Source organism: Fundulus heteroclitus, chromosome 16 (genome assembly GCF_011125445.2).
Source record: "Fundulus heteroclitus isolate FHET01 chromosome 16, MU-UCD_Fhet_4.1, whole genome shotgun sequence".
NCBI classification, from domain to species: Eukaryota; Metazoa; Chordata; class Actinopteri; order Cyprinodontiformes; family Fundulidae; genus Fundulus; species Fundulus heteroclitus.
This window is the reverse complement of record NC_046376.1, coordinates 1031370-1049246: the sequence shown is the minus strand read 5'-3', so window position 1 is coordinate 1049246 and position 17877 is coordinate 1031370.

Genomic DNA, 17877 nt, shown 5'->3' with positions numbered 1-17877 from the left:
AGCTAAGTTAGCAGTTAGCTTAGCAGCTAAGTTAGCTGTTAGCTGCAGTGTTAGCTGTTCATTGTAGCTCCGCTGCTCTCACCGTAGACTCTGAACATGGCTGAGAGTCGCATGAAGCGAACCGCGTTCATGTTTATGAGAAGAAGAAGAAAGACTCAGCAGAAAGAAATAAGACCAGAGAGGATTTAGGAGATTTTTTTCTATGCGATCCCCCTGAAGAGAGGAAGAAGGTAAGACGGTCTTGTGCATGCGTAGTTATTCAAGAAGGGACTTAGTTACATTTGCACAAAAATTGCTGAATTTATGCAACTGAGCAGGGAACCCTGAAAGTGTTTAACACTTACACGCATGACTGTGCATAAAAACCATCAACAATCTGCAATACAAAAAAAAAACTCCTATAAAAACTACACAGTTAACAGCAGGGATGTTAACTACTTCTCGAGTTTCCAAGGGAGAGGAGAAAGTGTCCAGGCATGGGGTTTCACAGCAGTTGCATAGCTCCAGAGCATGGTTGGCGTGGTGGTAGACCCTAACCCTGATCATTAATATGAATGAAAGTGGAAGGGCAATCGAGAGCTGGACCAGTCTTCCTCACTCAGAGGCAGATCCCTAGACTGGATCTGCTCCCAAAGGTCCACAGCTTCCCTGCAAGGACCGCTGCCACTGCTGCTGCACGTCCTCTCCCTGCTGCATGCATCCTGCAGGCTCTCCTCTGGTCCTGGTCCTGGTTCTGGTCCTGGTTCTGGTCCTGGTTCTGGTCCTGGGCCTGGTCCTGGTCCTGGTCCTGGTTCTGGTCCTGGTTCTGGTTCTGGTACTGGTCCTGGTCCAGGTCCTGCTGCTGGGCCCTTCCTCCTCTGCTGCTGGTAGTACTGATCTCTGCTGTGTACGCTGCAGTCAAGGAGTTAGAATCCAAGATGGACACAGGATCATGCAATAAAAACGATACAATCAGAACAACTAGATATAAAAGCAAACAGCAGAAAACAACCGGGTCAGGATAAAACAGCCGGGTCTAAAAGCAACGCATTTGTCCACCGAACCAAACAACAGCGTAGAAAGTCAGAAAACAACTATTATTAAGAGGGATTCACTGAGTGTTGAGAAACATGCTGTTTTAGTAACAACAGATCAGATAAAAACCCACATGAATGTTTAAAAACTTGGAAAGACCCTCAGAAAGCCAAAGATCATAAGCTTTTTTTATATATATATTTTAAAGATTTAAAATAAAGTGAAAATCTAAAAAATTAAACATGAAGAACACCTTTGTAAAATCAGAAGGTCTGGAGCCTTCTGCCTTCCCTCCTCCTCTTTGGAGCGTTGCTTCTGGTGCCTCCAGGCCCAGATCCTGCAGAAACATCCTGCAGACGGCTGAAAGTGGGCCATGGCTGGTGGCTGACTAAAAGCACAGCGCAGCGCCAACCTCCACTCTGCAAGCATGTTTACGTGTGTGAGGATGTTGACACAACGTTTTTGTCAGTTAACCCTCGCCGCAGCGTGGCGTGTTCCTCTGCTGATTGACACATGAAAGCAACACCGGGGATCCGCCGCACGGTGCTTTGCATGGAGGCTTAGGGAAGAGGAGAAAAAAGAACAGATCCTTCAGAGAGACAGCGCATAACCTCAATATTCAGTTTCAGCTCTCCTCACCTTAAAAGTCAGTTGCTAAGCAATCACATTAATTGTGTCTGCTGGCATCATCCCCAAGCCTTTCAAAACTTTCCAAACAGCAGCCGGCGTTGGCTTTGCAGCGCTGCTGTTGCTGTTGGTGTGCGTGCAAAAACTTTAGAGCACTTAGAGAAATATAACCCCCCAAAAAAAAGGAAACAGAAATAATGGAGTGTTTTGTTTTGCCCACATTCCCCCTGACAAACCTTAAGGCTCGTCAAGTTTGTGATGTGTGACTGCATAATTAATGAGGAAGCATGGCAGCGCAGGGTAAGCTCCACTGTATCTGCTCCGCTCTTCCTCCAATATTAGAACAGGCCTGGCTGAGACCACGACGACACAAAGACAAGTGACAAGTCTCAGCAGCAGGCGGGGGAGGGGGGAGGGGGGGTTTATGAGGGGGTGAGCGCTGGTGTGTGTGTGAGAGCGAAGTGAGACAGAAACAGACCTCCTGAAACAGTAGGACGGAGGGAACTATAATTATGCAAGTAATTATACATGAAATCACAGACTTGGAGTGAAAGAGAGAGCGGTGGAGGGAGAGAGGCTCGCTGTGAGTCCCATCTGAGTAATTACAGTATAGGAACAAAATGAAACAGACACACACACAACCAGGACCTCTCACCTGTGCTCCCAAACCTAAACGTTCAATTACTTTAATGTACAGCACAGAATCAGCCCTAATTAAAAAAAATACATCAAATATTTGCCTATCTATTTAAACACTCTTGATTAGAAGCTTATTATCTTATTGGAGATCTTTGAAAACTTTTTTTTGGCTGCTGTTCCCCTCGGTCTGCCCTGTGCTGTGTGCAATATATAATATAGTTTTATTATGTGCCGCCGGTGCAGAACAAATGCTGCAAGACAAACAGACCCAGTTCATATTCAATTAGAAATCCAAACACAGTACAAGTGGATGCAGTTTATTCTGACACATTCTAGTGACGTAGTCAGATTTAGAGTCCAGTTCAGTCAACATGCAAGAACTCACTTTACTGACTTGGAAATCTGACAATAAGCCATTTTTTCACGTTTTTCATCCCACAAATGGCAAAACTGCAGTTTTGTGTGGTTCAGAGGACGTAGGACCCGTTTCCATCTCACAATAACAGATCGTATAAGAATAGTTCATATCTACTTCTTCTGTTTCATGTGCCAACATGTTTGGTATACCGTCTCCGTAGAAAAGAACATCTAGAATAAACAGGTCAGTAGCAATGAACCATAGATCAATCAAAGGCTGTATCCACAAAAACCACACATGTAAAATAAAACAGAGTCAGACTGTCTTTGGGAAAACGCACAAATAGCTTCTCAGAATAGCTTTGTTCAGAAAAAAGACCCAGCTACACACAGGAATGCTGAGCCAGGGGTACTTTCTATGGGAAAGAAACAAAAGATGAGTACACAAAGGTAACGGCAGCAATAGCTCCAGCAATATCTCTGTCCAGAACAAACATTTTCCTATTGCTTTAGTTGAATGTACGGGGAAATACTAAATAAAATAAGGTTTCACAGACAGAAAGCAGCATTTTGAGTGTCAAGTGTCTTTTTTCTCGTTTTTATAGCTATAACTGTCCGATGGCTCAGTGATGCTGTTCTTTGAGCCGGGCGCTTCGTTCCTCCACATCCCTCATCTTTTAAGTACACCATCTTTCTTAAGCATCACATGTTGCCATGCTCAGGTATGAGAGCTGGATAGAAGAGGAGTATCAGAACAGATGAAGATGAATACTTTTTATCAAGCTCACTTTAAGGCAAGTCTGGTATGTTAGAAAGTAAATTCTGAATAATAAAAAAAAAAGTTTACTCAAGAGTTTTGAATATTTCTACGGACTCCAGAATGCAGCGGAGGCATTTCCTAAACTCACGGCCTTTTAGTGCTCGCTCTGATGGAAGCCTGTTATGTTCTGTGTTATCATAGTAATATCATAGTCATTGTCTGAGGATCCCACACCCCTCCCTGGGCTCATGACCCACATAATGAGCCCCATGTATCTCAGGATGGATTGAGGCTTTAAAGGAGAGAGCTGCCCTTCCACTGCACAATGATTTCTTTATGGCTGCAAGTGTTTAACTGCATCATTGTGCTAACCAGGGAACAGGCTTTTTCACCGAGGACAAAAATGTTTCAAAATGCTAATTACATGACGAGTTGCCTCTTTTTGGACCACACCACAAAAGCTTTTTATCCCTTTCCCCAAAGATTCAGAGTACTTCCCACATTTTGCTCATTCTATCTGTGGAAAGTAGACAAATTGGTCCCTAAGATCCGTGTAGCAGAGGTGAAGAGAGCAGGAGAGCCTCTCATCAGGCGAACTGTGCCAATGAAATCTAAACTTCACAGGCGTTCGGTCAAGTGCAGGTTAACCTGCTCGTCTTTGCTGCCTTGCAACGGCCAATCAGGAGAACCCGTGAAACTAAACCTGTGCAGGTTTTAGTCAAATGTCACAGAAACAACCACAAATAAGGAGAAGTACAGCGAGGAGGAGGAAAGACGGGACAAAGAATCAGACAGCACCTCACAAAGGATCAGTATTCACTTAGAAAAAATACTTTATTCAGGTCACTCATCAGTTCTCTCTGTCTTCTTTCCTATTATCCATCCATCCATCCATCCATCCATCCATCCATCCATCCGTTTATCCTTTTATCATCTCTCATTCCACCAACACATCCTGCCCCCCCTTTCTGCTGTCTGTCTGTCTGTCTGTCTGTCTGCCTGCGCTATTGTCCATCCATCATCCGTCTGTCTTATCATTCATCCATCTTTCCAACTATTTATGGAATCAATCAATCAATCAATCAATCAATCAATCAATCAATCAATCAATCAATCAATCAATCAACCAATCCATCCCTTCATCCATCCATCCATCCTGTAACTCTGTGCTTTTGTCTTTCCTGTCATCCATCTGTTTGTCTGTTCATCCTCCATCTGTCTTATCATCCATTCACAAATGAGTTCATCTTATCATCCATCTCTTTGTTCTTCCATCAGCCATCCATCCCTTCATCCATCCATCCATCCATCCATCCATCCATCCATCCATCCATCCATCCATCCATCCATCCATCCATCTCCTCACAGTTTTTTTATAGTTTGCATATGTAACACATGAATAGAGTAGAAATACTTGCCATAAATAATAAAACAGACCAAAAGGGAATGTTAAATTCAGTGTGTAAAGCAGTATAATTCTGACATGAAGATGTTGTAGAAACCCTACAAAACTGTGTAAATAAATTAAAATGATGAATGTTGCTTGGAGAGACCTGATGCAACCTGCTGGGTTTCCTTAGAGAGGAAACTTTCTCACCAACCTGGAGGATCTGATGGAGTCTGACTTTGGAGAGAACCTTGATGATGACGTGAGTCATAAATTGGTGCTGTATAATTACAATTGAATTGAAGTGATCTGAATAACCAACAGGATTAAGATGGTTTTAAGAAAGTGCATTATCAGTTTTCATTTCTATCTGCACACAATGTGGCCAGAGATCAGTCACGGCTGCTGGATTTTGCAGAGTGTGGTCGTGTCGACGGCCCAGCAGGAACAAACACTGCATTACAACATGACCATCTGTCCATAATCAGCAGCATACTGCAAACTGACACACATCAGATGGAAACACTGTGACCTGAAACATTTTACCACAGGAAGAGCAAAGCAAATGTCCGTCTATTTCTGATAATAAGCAGAGACATTTTGTCAGGTAATCAGAAGAAAACTCAACTTTGCCCATCTGTAGTTTTGCCATGTTGGAACTGTACCTCAGTAAAACTTAACTGTGCATTAAAAGACAAGAGTTTTTCTTTCTTACATGCATTTCTTATCTGGAATTTCTTCTTCAATTAAGACTGTATGGATGGGAAAATAACCACAGAAAACAAAGCATGAAAATCAGGTTTGTGGATTCTTTTGTCTTTGTAATTTGGAGTAACTTTGTTTCAGTGCCACCTTCTATTTTCTGGAAACTTGGTCTGAGTACCTGGAGAAGCAGGCGACCCAAGACATCCTTTTCTTCTAGCGCTGCTCATCCCCAGAACCTCCTTTTCCCAAGGTACTCCCTGGTCAGAGAGGCCGTATATTTTTATATACGGTGGAGGTTTCTCCCAGAGTGTGGATTCACATCTGGATTCACTCTTATGCCGTTAGATTTACTGTGCATTGCTCCATGGTGTAATCTGAATGAAGATTTTGACGGTGGAGAAGGAATAGCAAGTCTAAGCAAGTCCCTATTACAAGGTTTGGAACTTCTAGTAGAAAATGTGGCAGCAAATTTCAACATTTTGATGATGTTTAAGGACTAAAATGGTTATTATCTGCATTAAAAGGGGCCAACAAAAACCCAACATAGATTTTTATTGGAAGCAAATTAGCTTTGTATTGAAACTATGTATTTACGCTGTACTCTCGTTTAAACAAATCATTTAAAATAATTTAAAAATATTATTGATTCACACCAAGGAAATAGCTGGTTTCCAGAAAATAACCCCCAAATATCTACTAAAGAGGGTTCTTCAGTGGCTTTAGAAGATAAAACTGAAAAGAGCTGCAGGTTAGATCCAGTGGTTAATACTGTCTCCACACAGCTAAACAATTTAATTTTTTTACTGTATTGTTACATGTTTTTTTTATTAACAGTACGGCAAAAATGTTCTGGAGTTTACATAAATATATTTATATAATGCATGCCTGTTGATGCATATTCTACACATACCAAGAATCACGTTTGTTTGTAGCCACCTAGCTGTTGGAGTTTTTGGAATTTATATTTATTGTATGTCCTATATTTAAATGAGCCATCTGTATTTAAATACAGGTAGATTGTCTTTTTTTTTTTTTATAAATTTTTTCAAAACACCAACTTGGGATTTCCATCTCCAGCTAAAATGTGTGGAAACTGCTGGAGTAAAGTAGATATGGTCCAGTACCCCGCTGGAATGAAACATATCCAGAAATCAGCATGTTTGTTAAAGTATCTAATTATTTTAAAGTTTGGTTCACATTCAGATTCACATTTAGTATTTCAACCACCAGACTGAACCAAAACTACCAGAAGAAGGACAAATATGAGAGAAATTCTCAGAGGTGGTCGGTTGCTCTCCTTTACTGACTAACCTTTCTCCTTCTGGCTGCAGTCAAAGCCTTTTCCATGATTTATACATTTTGTTCTGATTTTAAAACCAGGTGGAGACGAATCTGTAAAAATACAAGATTAGGAACAAAAGCAATTCTGGGCAGCTGTGATGTAGCTGTGACAGTTTCAGGTTTTCATTTCTAAATATGAGCAACAGAAGGTCTGCATAAGTAACGTGTGGGTGTGCACACGCATGCAAATGTGTGAAGGTGTTAAATGTGTTGACACACACAAATGACTCACATATTGTGTATGTAAATCCATCTGCGCAGTGTGAAAGAGATAACAGTCTGAAAAATCCTAAAAACATATGAGAACCGTGGTCTAAACAGGGCTGACGAATACAAGGAGTCGTCAAGAGAGATCCTTCGTAGGAAGAAATCCGCTTAATAAGCGCAGAAACTGAAAAGTTAAGTTAGAATATAAAATCTTAAATACAGGCTTAGATACAAACAACAGCTTTACCAATAAAAAAAATGATGTTTTCTTTTCAACAACTGCACAGTTATCCAAAAACATAAAGATAATTAGAATTTCCAATGCAGGATTTCACCAAAACACAAAGGTTTACAAAGTTTCTGCGTCATAAACCTCAGGTTGCCTAATGTGATGAAGGTGATGAGAACAGATGGAAGATAAAGAGAAGATGGACAAACATGAGCCGACACTAACAGGGACGTTTACGGCTGATTTGTTGGCTTTGGTAAGTAACGCTGATGACCTGAATGCGCCGCAGACAGAAGCTGACTGGAGATCCATCATGGATGCTGATGGGAAACTGCAACAAACTTCAGAACTTAAACCCAACATCCAATTTATTTAGAAAGCACAATTAAAATCAGCAAGTTTGCCATGGTGTTGGCATACATACACTGCAAAAAGGCAACTAAATGTAAATCAGATTTTCTTGAAATTTGTGTTTTTTGTCCTTGATTTGAGCTATTAAACAAGATTATCTGTCAATGGTACGAGTATTTTTGCTCCTAAAATAAGATAATTAGACATGTTCACTGGAAATAAAATGATGGAGATGAGTAGTTCCTATTTTAAGTGCTAAAATCTTATTCCATTGGCAGATCATCTTATTTATCTGCTCAAATCAAGGAAATATCCACTAATTTAGAGAAAAATTGACTTACTTTTAGTTCTCTTTTTGCAGTGTACTAAGATTTTTGAATAAAAGACAAAAGCAAGACGTCCAACAGACATAAAACACTCACAGCTTGGAACTCAACTCACAACTGGTCAAATGATATTGAGAAAAAAAAGATGTTTTTAAAAGAGACTTAAAAACAGGAAGCAAAGACGCAAACTTACTGCAAATTTCTGCAAATTTCTGCCTTAGTTTCTGGGCCATCTAAAAGCATCTGGTCGGCTGATCTAAAGGCGGCAAAGGAAGAGCCTGGAGTCAATCTGAGAGGTAAAGAGGAGCAAACTAACAATAAAGTGTTAAACTAATTCTGTGACAGATGTCAGAGGCTGGGACAGCTGAGACGCGTTCGTGTTGCTTTGTGTCAGTACGAAGAATGGCAGCAGCACTTTGAACACGTGATGGAGATGCTTAAGTCTCACCAGCATAAACTGCATTACAGCAGCTGAGAGGAGTTGATATAAAGGCTCGTTTTATTCTCTCTGAGTCATGGCTCAACAAATCTGGCTTAAATTTGCTCCTTATTTTTCTGTCCAGTCCATAATTACTCCTAAAATTGTTACATTCTTTGGGATGTACGACTCGAGGGAACTGAATTCAATAGGAGGGCTGTGGGTTACGCCCAGATAAATTAGGCTGCTTTGATTTCATTGGAGCAAAAAAAATCTTCAGCGCCATCTGAGCTGTGATGTGACAGCAGGCGGATTCAGCTCGGGCCTTCAGGTGTTCCAGGCAGGTAAATCTCTGCATGGCGAGGAAAGCAGATGTTTTCTAAATCTGGACCCAAGGGGAGTTTAGAGAGAGTAAAGAGAACGCAGAACAGGACGTAGAACTACGCCCTGAGGAACGCCGCGAGAAAGAGGAGCAGATGCAGACGGAAAAAGTTCAAGACTAACACGAACCTTTTATTACTGAAATAAGAACAAATCCAGGCATCGCACCTTTAATTGCATTAGACCGTAACCTCACACTGTGAATGAAATCTGTATCTAAGACTGTGTGACACTTTTAAAGCGGAGACGTTTTAGAAATGCATTGAGAGTAGCTGCAGCCAAACCTTCACCTTTTTAGAATATTCTTCCATTTTTGGGTTCTGAGGAGCTGCATTATGCAATTTAATGTGGACCAAGACAAAGAATAAAAGATCCCAGGAAGGACCTAGAAGCTGCTGCAGAGCCAGCAGAGCTGAGGGGGGGGGGGGGGGGGGGGGTGCTTTACCTATTTTGTTAAATTCTCTTGCTCCCTTTCAAATGTGTTCATTTGTTCTCTCTGCATGCGTTTGATCATAATGTCCTCACCTCTGCTGGCTCCTCATCAGCAGCTCCCATGAATCCTGCAGACGTGGATTTCTTTTTTCTTTTTCTGCACAGCAGATTGGTCTGTTGCAATCCAACACACACACACACACACACACACACACACACACACACACACACACACACACACACACACACACACACACACACACACACACACACACACACACACCTCTCCCCGGTGAAGAAGAAGCTGGCAGTGGTGCCTTCTAATCTCTGCACTTTGGGATTTTTTATTTCTCCTCGCAGGCTCCTCTGCAACCAGAAAGCTTCGCCGTTGAATTAGATTTGCTTAGTCGTCCTCAACAATCTTCAAAGGAAGCAGATAGCTGAATATACCTTTTATTCATTTCATGCCACTGTAATTGTTTTTCTTTCCCACTGAGCAAATCCCGAGGTCTGTGGGGAACAGACTTGTGTATGTGGCTGTGCTTTCATCTGCATTATGTTTAGTAATAGTGTTATTATTTCAGAGTTTGCTGTTGTTGAGCATCTACTTTCCTGCTTACTTGCTGGATTCAGGAACATTCTTTCGCTCAGGGTTAGAGGGAGTCGTCTGCTGCCAAAGGGTAAAATAAAAAAAAACAAGAAACGCCTAGAGGTCTTTTTATTAAAACAATTATGCTAATTCTATCCTCTCTGAACAAAAAATGCAGTGATTTTAGTCGTTCAGGGTTATAAATATTGCAGGCAGAGAAGACACAGTCGAAACACTGAGATCTTTCTGACTGCAGGGGGCGCTCTTGAAGATCTTCTGTGACTGCAGAGCTGCAGAGCTGCTTCAGTGCAAACTGCTGGATCTGATGTGCACAAAGGAACGCAGTCACAGATCCTTCTCCTGCTGTTACAGTTTATCTATTTGTTATGTAGTCGGTTGTTGTTTTTATGCACAAATATGCATGGACAGTTTTTAAACCTACACCGTTGCACTTTTCTTTAATCTGAGTAAATATTCTTAATAACTGCATTATTTTTCTTGTGTGGTATGAAGAGAAAAGAAATCTTTATTTGTGATTGCAGTTTTGAAAAGTATTCAATATATATATTGAATATATATATTTCAAATTTGAAAAAAAAAAAAAAAAAAAAAAAAAAATATATATATATATATATATATATATATATATATATATATACTCGTTACACCTGAATGAATAATTTCAAGACTTCATTTGTCATCATGTTGATGATAATGGCTCTTTTTTTTAGCTCTATCTGTAGTTGTGAAGCTCATTATTCAGAGGTAAATTTCAAAGTTATGTTCAAACTATTCTGTAAGCAGATAATGAAGTTAACCTATGTGTTTTAATTTGTATATTTCACCTGTAACATATATAAAATCAAGCATCTATTCCTGCAGATTTCCTGAACATCTGTGAAGGAATGGAGACGCACTGATGCAGATGTTTCATGCTTTCATGGTGTGGTTCATTCTAGCAAAATCCTCTTTTCAATTCCATTTGGTAAGTTTACATGATTTTCAACTGAAAGGTAAAAAGAAAAATACAATACCCCCCCCCCCCCCCCCCCCGGCTTGCAGAGCTTCTCCACGCGCAGCTTTAAAACCATAAAAGATTTTTCTCTAAGAAGTTTCACTCTTACTCCAGTTCACATCATCAAGCTGCGCCTCAGGGGAGGAGTCGGGGGGGCTGACAGGCAGCCTCGCTGCTCAAACACTGGAGGGGGTTAGAAGCTGAAGGTGCGCAGCAGATGAGGAGAGGAGGCTCGGGCAGCAGGAGCTCGTCCATAATCCCGTTAGCTCCACGCAGCGCCCAGAAGGACGCATGCAGACGCAGACGTTGCCTTAAAGCGGCAGGTGCATTAAACGCTGCGTGTGCATCACTCCTCACAGCCTTCCATGTGTGTGTGCAGGTAAACCCACACGTGTGGGGTGTGTGTGAGAGCAGGTAGACTGAAGCGGGGTAAAAATAGCACGATGGAGAGGAGAAGGGGGGGGGGGGGCAGCAGTTCTGAAAGAGCTTGGCTCGGTTGGGAACAGTTGCCATGGTTTCGAGATGTTTCCATGGAAATGCTAGCTGCCAATAAAATGAATCTGAGGAGGATTGCTGCAGCAGGTTGGCATGAAGGTGAGAGCGGAGTGGGAGAGGGTGGGGGGGGCAAGTGTTGGCGTGGGACCCGCTGCAGACCCCCAGGTCACCGGCAACGGTTTGGGTTAAAACATAGAGGCCAAGCTAAAACGTAGCTGCCGCCTCACACCAGGGGAGCAGGTGATGACGGGCCGTGTGTAAAACATCATACCTGCCCGTCACTCTGAGACTCTGACGCACCTTTGTTTACAGCTGATGCATCACTACAGCGGCAGCGTGCACGCTCCTCACTCACTCGTCCAGTAATGTTCACCGGACACAGCCAGCGTTCCCAAACTGCATCTTCATTGGTCCAGATCTGTGATTCCTAGTTCAGGCCATGAAGTCCATTTAAATGCATTCTGCAACATAAAAGTGCTTTTATGCCCACAACCTCACGTCGCTTTAATATTGGACAATAAAGCATATTAAGTCTCCTATTTTTGTAAGAAAATTCTATTTAAGCTCGACGGACCTAATCACTGTTGGCGCGCCAACAGATAAAGGCCCTTCCTTTCCACCCAGGAATAATAAAACGTTCTCAGAGACGGTTAGAAGCCAGCAGCTCCAAGCTGATCAGACGCAGCGTGATGCATTTTCAACACGCGCCAAGACACTGGAAGCTCCTGCTAAACGGCAGCAGCAGAGTTATTTCTGCCTAAGTTTGCAAATTTACACAATAAGTGTTGGAATTCATGTCAGTTTTTTTGTTTTTTGTTCAAATTAACTTTAGAAACTACGGCTACGTTCACACTGCAGGCCTTGATATATGCGACTTATATGTGATCTCCTGTGTGGACTGAATTCATACAACCTAAGTGTCCCGCATGCCCAGTAGACGTGATGACGTCACATTTAGCTAGCATGCTCAGTGTTTGCAGAAGTAAACATGGATTATAATGCTGCTGCGTATTTTGCGATATTTAATTTCTTTTCTAACCGGAGCTTTCTCTCCATTGACTGCTCTCCTCGTTGTTGTCGTTTTTCTTCCCGCTTCTGCATAGCAAGATGCAGAATAGTGACGTCTGTCGAGTATCAATGACATACAGGTGGGATTAATGTGACCCTTAATGCAGTCTTAAAAGATCAGATACGTATCGGATTCAGGACCACATATCCAAGAGGCCTGGGTCGCATTTGAAAAAATCTGATCTGTGTTGTTCAGACTGTCATTAAAAAGATCAGATCCAGGTCGCATATGGGCAAAAAAATCAGAACTGGGTCACTTCAGGCTGCAGTGTGAACGTAGCATATGTCACAGATCCACACGTCTTCCTCTTATCCGGGACCAGATGGCGGGCGCAGCAGACTCAGCAGAGACCTCCAGAACCGCTGGGGGAACCTGAGAGGTTCCTGGGCCTCCTCCTGGAGCGACCTGGAACTCCTCCAGCTGACTGCTATCGATGCGGAGGAGCAGCGGCTCTACTCTGAGGCCCCCCTGCATGGCTGAACTCCTCTCTCTGTCTCTAACGGACTGGCCAGCCACCCTGTGGAGGAAGCTTTGGATTCAGGAGCGGTGAATGAAGCTTTCAGCTCTCTTCATCCTGATGGATCGATGTAGAATACGCATCAGTGCGGCGCCGGCACCGATCTGTCTGCCGCTCTCCTGCTTCATCTTCCCACATAATAAAAAATATATTTATTATTGTGAGCGGTATAACTAATTTCTGACATGTGGTTTTTAATAAAAATTTGAATAAAAACATTTCACATTGTTCTGTCGTTTTTCACATTGTTCTGTCGTTTTTCTGAGAACAGAAACAAACTTCTTGGTTAAAGCAAAATAATTTTAAATCTAAATCTGTTTGTAGTACAATCAATATTGGTTTAAACATATAAACAGCATGTCGCTAAAATGACTAACACCAAGACAAAATGCCCGGCTCATTATATAGTGGGCCGTGCGTAAAATGATAAAATAAACCCCTAAATACTCTAAACAGCTAAATAATCCCAGTTTAAGGTGTGCAGACCCCTGATGGAGGCACAGAGCAGCAACCTGAGGGTCTAAATGGCTGCAGCACCCCCAGTCGGTCCAAACGGTGAGAGAAGCTAAGCAGACTCAGCGGGGACCTCCTCACACGCTGGACCAGCACCTGACCACGGCTGGCTGTGAAAACCGGGTCGGGTTTTTGGTTTTCATGAAGCGCGTTGGTTATGTCGTTAAATTCTCAGCGTGTTGAGAATCATGAATCCTGATGGTTATGTTGTTAAAATTCTCAGCCTGATGGTGTCTGTGGTTCCATGGTGCTCCAGCATCGGGCCGGTGTGGATGATGGGACCAACAAAGCAGCTAAAAGGCAGTTTGATCTACTTTTACTCGAGGGTGCATGAATATAAGGCCCAAACCTGGAAACGTAACTCCTTTATTTGCAAAAAAAACAAAAACTGGTTCAGTTTGAGCCGTCATTAATTTATTTCTTTCATTAAGTACTCACATGTTGCCTTTTACGCCTTTCCTACCTCTATTTGTATCCCAAACACTTTTATAACCATATTTAATCATTGTGTTTGTCTGCTTTTGTTGTTAAGTATTCTAACGAATTATGTTGTTAAACTATTGCTACACACTGGTTTTTAATTATTATTATTTAGGCTGAGCTGACTTATATGAAATATACGGGAGATTATGATTCCTGCTCAAAGCAAATAAATAAAAGAGACTTCCTTCTGATAGATGTTAGGCATTGGAGACTCAAAGTGAATTTTCCTCCAGCATGAGGTGAATATAGAAAATGGTTTTAGATCCTTGGATGCCACAGCGGGCAGAAAACATCTTCTGGGTTGGAGTGAATTGATATTTGTCTGTCTGAACCCCCCCCCCCCCCCCATACTAACCGGTACAGAGGAGAAGAGATGCTGTGAGTCAGATTAGAAAGAAAAAACAGGTTCAGGTGCTGAATAAAACTCCAGGTTGGGAGCATGAAGCTGTTTGCTCAACAGGTGCTCAGCTCCTTGTTTCTGTAATGTCTGACGCTGTGATTGGTTAGGCGGGTCAGGTGACGCGGCGGTACCACCTCTGGTCCACATGGTGCCTCTGAAAGCTCAGCCACCGGCTCAGGCGGGTCATCCATGCTTCCTGCTCTCCTCTCATCCTCCCGTCTCCATCCTCTCACCTGTCTGTCCCTCTGTCTGTCTCGCTCTCTGAAGGACAGCATCCCCACCTTCCTCGGTCGCCATGGCGACGCTGCAGCAGGAGAAGGAGGATGGAGGGGCGGTTAGGCTGGGGATGTGCGAACAATGCTAACGCTACTTCACTGATCATCGATCGCATGTTCCTCCATCCCTCCTCTCCCACTTTCATTGTCCTCCTTCATTTGGATCACTGTCCTGCCTTGCTCATCAACGCCGCGCCCTGGCTGCCGTCCTTTTCCCTGCGGTTTCTCAAAGCTCAACCTCTGAACAGAGCTGTCATTGTTATTATTTTTTATTACTGGGTGGTTTAACCCCCCCACCCAGCAATCCAGAGAGGCGTCACTGGTCCTTTGGTGAATACAGACACGCATCCATCAATATCCCAGTGCCTCACTTTGAGTCTGACGGAGACGTGGTCGCTGTCACGCCGGACTGTAAATGATCTTTACTCGTTAGGCCCCGCCACCGTGAGTCCGTCCGTAAACAGGTCCGACACGGTGCATGGTGAGAAACCTTCAAATGTTTGGAGGTGCAAGCTGTGGACAGACAGGAGGGTCAGAGCGCCAGAGAGGGTTGAGTCGCTTTAGGCTCTGCTACGTCTGCCGTCTGCATGCACAGACACGGTCATGCAGGACTGCAGTCGCTGCTGTGCCTGATCCGTGGAGAGGAGATGTTGGGCTTAGAGAAAACAGACGAATTCACCTGGACTTCTCGTTCTGTCAGCAGGCCTTCGCTGCAGCTCCAACAAATCTAAAGCATCCATGCATCAGTTTCACATTGTGCAAGAAAGCAATACCGAGGTTAGAGATGGTGGGACTCTGTTTTTGTGATAGAGCAACTAGTTATATAGATATATGGTTTTCAAATTATTTTTTACAAATGTTGGTTTAAATTTCATCTGCATTCAGCACCTTTCTTCTGGTACCACTACATGCACTGCAAAAAGGGGAACTAAAAGTAAGTAAAAATTTCTTGAAGTTAGTCTATTTTTCCTTGATTTGAGCAGATAAATAAGACTATTTGCCAATGGGATTAGTAGTTCTACCCCTGAAATAAGATAATCAGATATTCTGCACTTGAAAAATGATGATGGAGATGAATTGTTCCTACTTTAAGTGCAAAAATCTCATTCCATTGGCAAATAATCTTATTTACCTGCTCAAATCAAGGAAAATGCACTCATTTCAAGAGAAATTTACTTACTTTTAGTTCCCTGTTTGCAAAGGCAAATGCCGTAGGAAGTCACTCTAGTGTTGACAAAAGCACAACTGCTCAGTTTCTGGCCTCAGAGGTTTGCTTAAAGAACCCAGGAGACAGTTCAGGCCGTATTAGGCCGTGTTCGGTTCTAAAACGTCCCACAGAGCTTTAATCGAGCCGTCATCCAGAGATAATGAGCGTGGCGCAGCTGCAAACCTGCCAAGCCGCAGTCGTCCACCTAGAATCACGAGCCAGGCAACGTTAATCAGAGAAGCAATCAAGAAGACCATGTTGACTTTGGAGGAGCTGTAAAGTTCCCAGCTCAGGTGTAATCTGTTGACAGGACAGGTAATAGTCGGCCCTCCCTAAATCTGGATGCAGCAGTGTGGCTAAGTGTGAGCCAGTATGGACACAGCAAGCTAGAACTTTAAATGGATTTTTAAGGATGTGGGACTTGGCTGGATCTGGATGGACGACAGCAGGCGGCACATAACGACAGAGAGAGAAGCAGAAGAGGGAGGTGAGGAGCTCCTAACATGGCCAGAGTTAGAGGGGAACGATTCCTGGAAAATGGGTTAATGCAGAGCGAGAGAATCCACAGATATTCACAGGCAAAACATCCAAATAAATCAGATTTTCTATATTTAGTCAAAACCCCAGAGGAGACTAGGAGAATCTAAACACTTGCACATGCAGTAAGGGCTTCCAGAATCAGTGTTGCAATAAAAACTAAACTTATGTAGAGATTAGAATAAGCTAGACAAAGTTTAAATGTAGGCAGACGCAGGATAGTTTGGGTAGAGCGAGTGCATCTTTCAGGAACTGCTAGGAAAAGGCACCAAAAACCTGCTTAACCACGACAATGGAAGAACGGCAAGAAGAAAGCCCGTTCTGAAATCAAGCCATGAAAGGTGCTTTCTCCAGTTTGCCACAAGCCAAGGGTGGGGACACAATCTACAGGACAATAATGGGAAAAAAGCTAAATAGTTCAGATTGTGACTTTCAGCAGAACATTGACTCTACAAATACAGCCAGAGCTACAGTGGAAGCATTCAGCTCAAAACATAGTCATGTGTTAGAATGGCCTAGTCAAAGTACGGACCTAAAACACATTGAGAATCTGTGGCAGGACTTTAAAAGTGGTGGACAGAGACCCAACATTAGAAGAAAGAGTAAACAGTGTGGAGACGTGCATACCTGCTGCAGTTTTGTTGCTATGACGTAAAGAGTTGTGCTGCAAATTGTTACCAATGCACGCCATACGTTTTCTGATTTCAGCCTCAAAAATGTTGGAAACCATAGATGTGTTTCCCATTGACCAGTCGTGAGTCGATTAAATAAAATATTAGTAACGGTTTAGTCTGTGGTGGTAACCATGAACTATTTGGTGCTGCAGCATTGTGACAGAGATGCAGGTGTTTGGGAAGATGTAGGTGCCGGCCCACCGCAGGAAGCCTAACAAGGAGACATTAAAAACAAGGAGACTTAAAAAACAAGGAGACATGAAAAGCAAGGAGACATAAAAAAACAAGGAGACAAAAAACAAGGAGACATAAAAAAACAAGGAGACAAAAAACAAGGAGACATAAAACAAGGAGACATAAAACAAGGAGACATGTGAGTCTTCTCCACTGGGGAAAACCCTGAGAACACTTAATTCTGCAGAGCTGTGTAACAAGGCACGGGACGCTGATTGCCTGTCTGCAGGACAGTAATGCATTCTTAATTGCATCACGTTTCTTTACATTCTGTCCCGTTTCCTCCACCCTGCAGAAGCCTGACATGCTGAATGTATCAGATAATCATCCAACGCCGGCCGCCCTGACCCCATCAGCCGCAGCACTCCCGTCTCTTTCTGCCGTGAGGCCCGGCACAAGGCCTCCACTGTGAAGGGAAGACGGCGGACTGGAGCTCTGATTCTGGAGCGAGTGACGGCGCCACGGTGCCACGGCGCACGTCAACGTGCTGGGAGCGCAGCGCAGAGGTGGAGCGGCGCGGCGCGTCCGTTAAAGCGGCGCGGCGCGTCCGTTAAAGCAGCGGCGCCTCTTTTAATGCGCGCCCCGTCGCTGGCAGACTTGTTTTATGGTGATGCGCTGCCGCTGTCTGACAGAACATATGCTCTCTCTCCAGGGGAGGAAAACAGCGTCTCTTCATGGATAGCTGTGCATGAAAT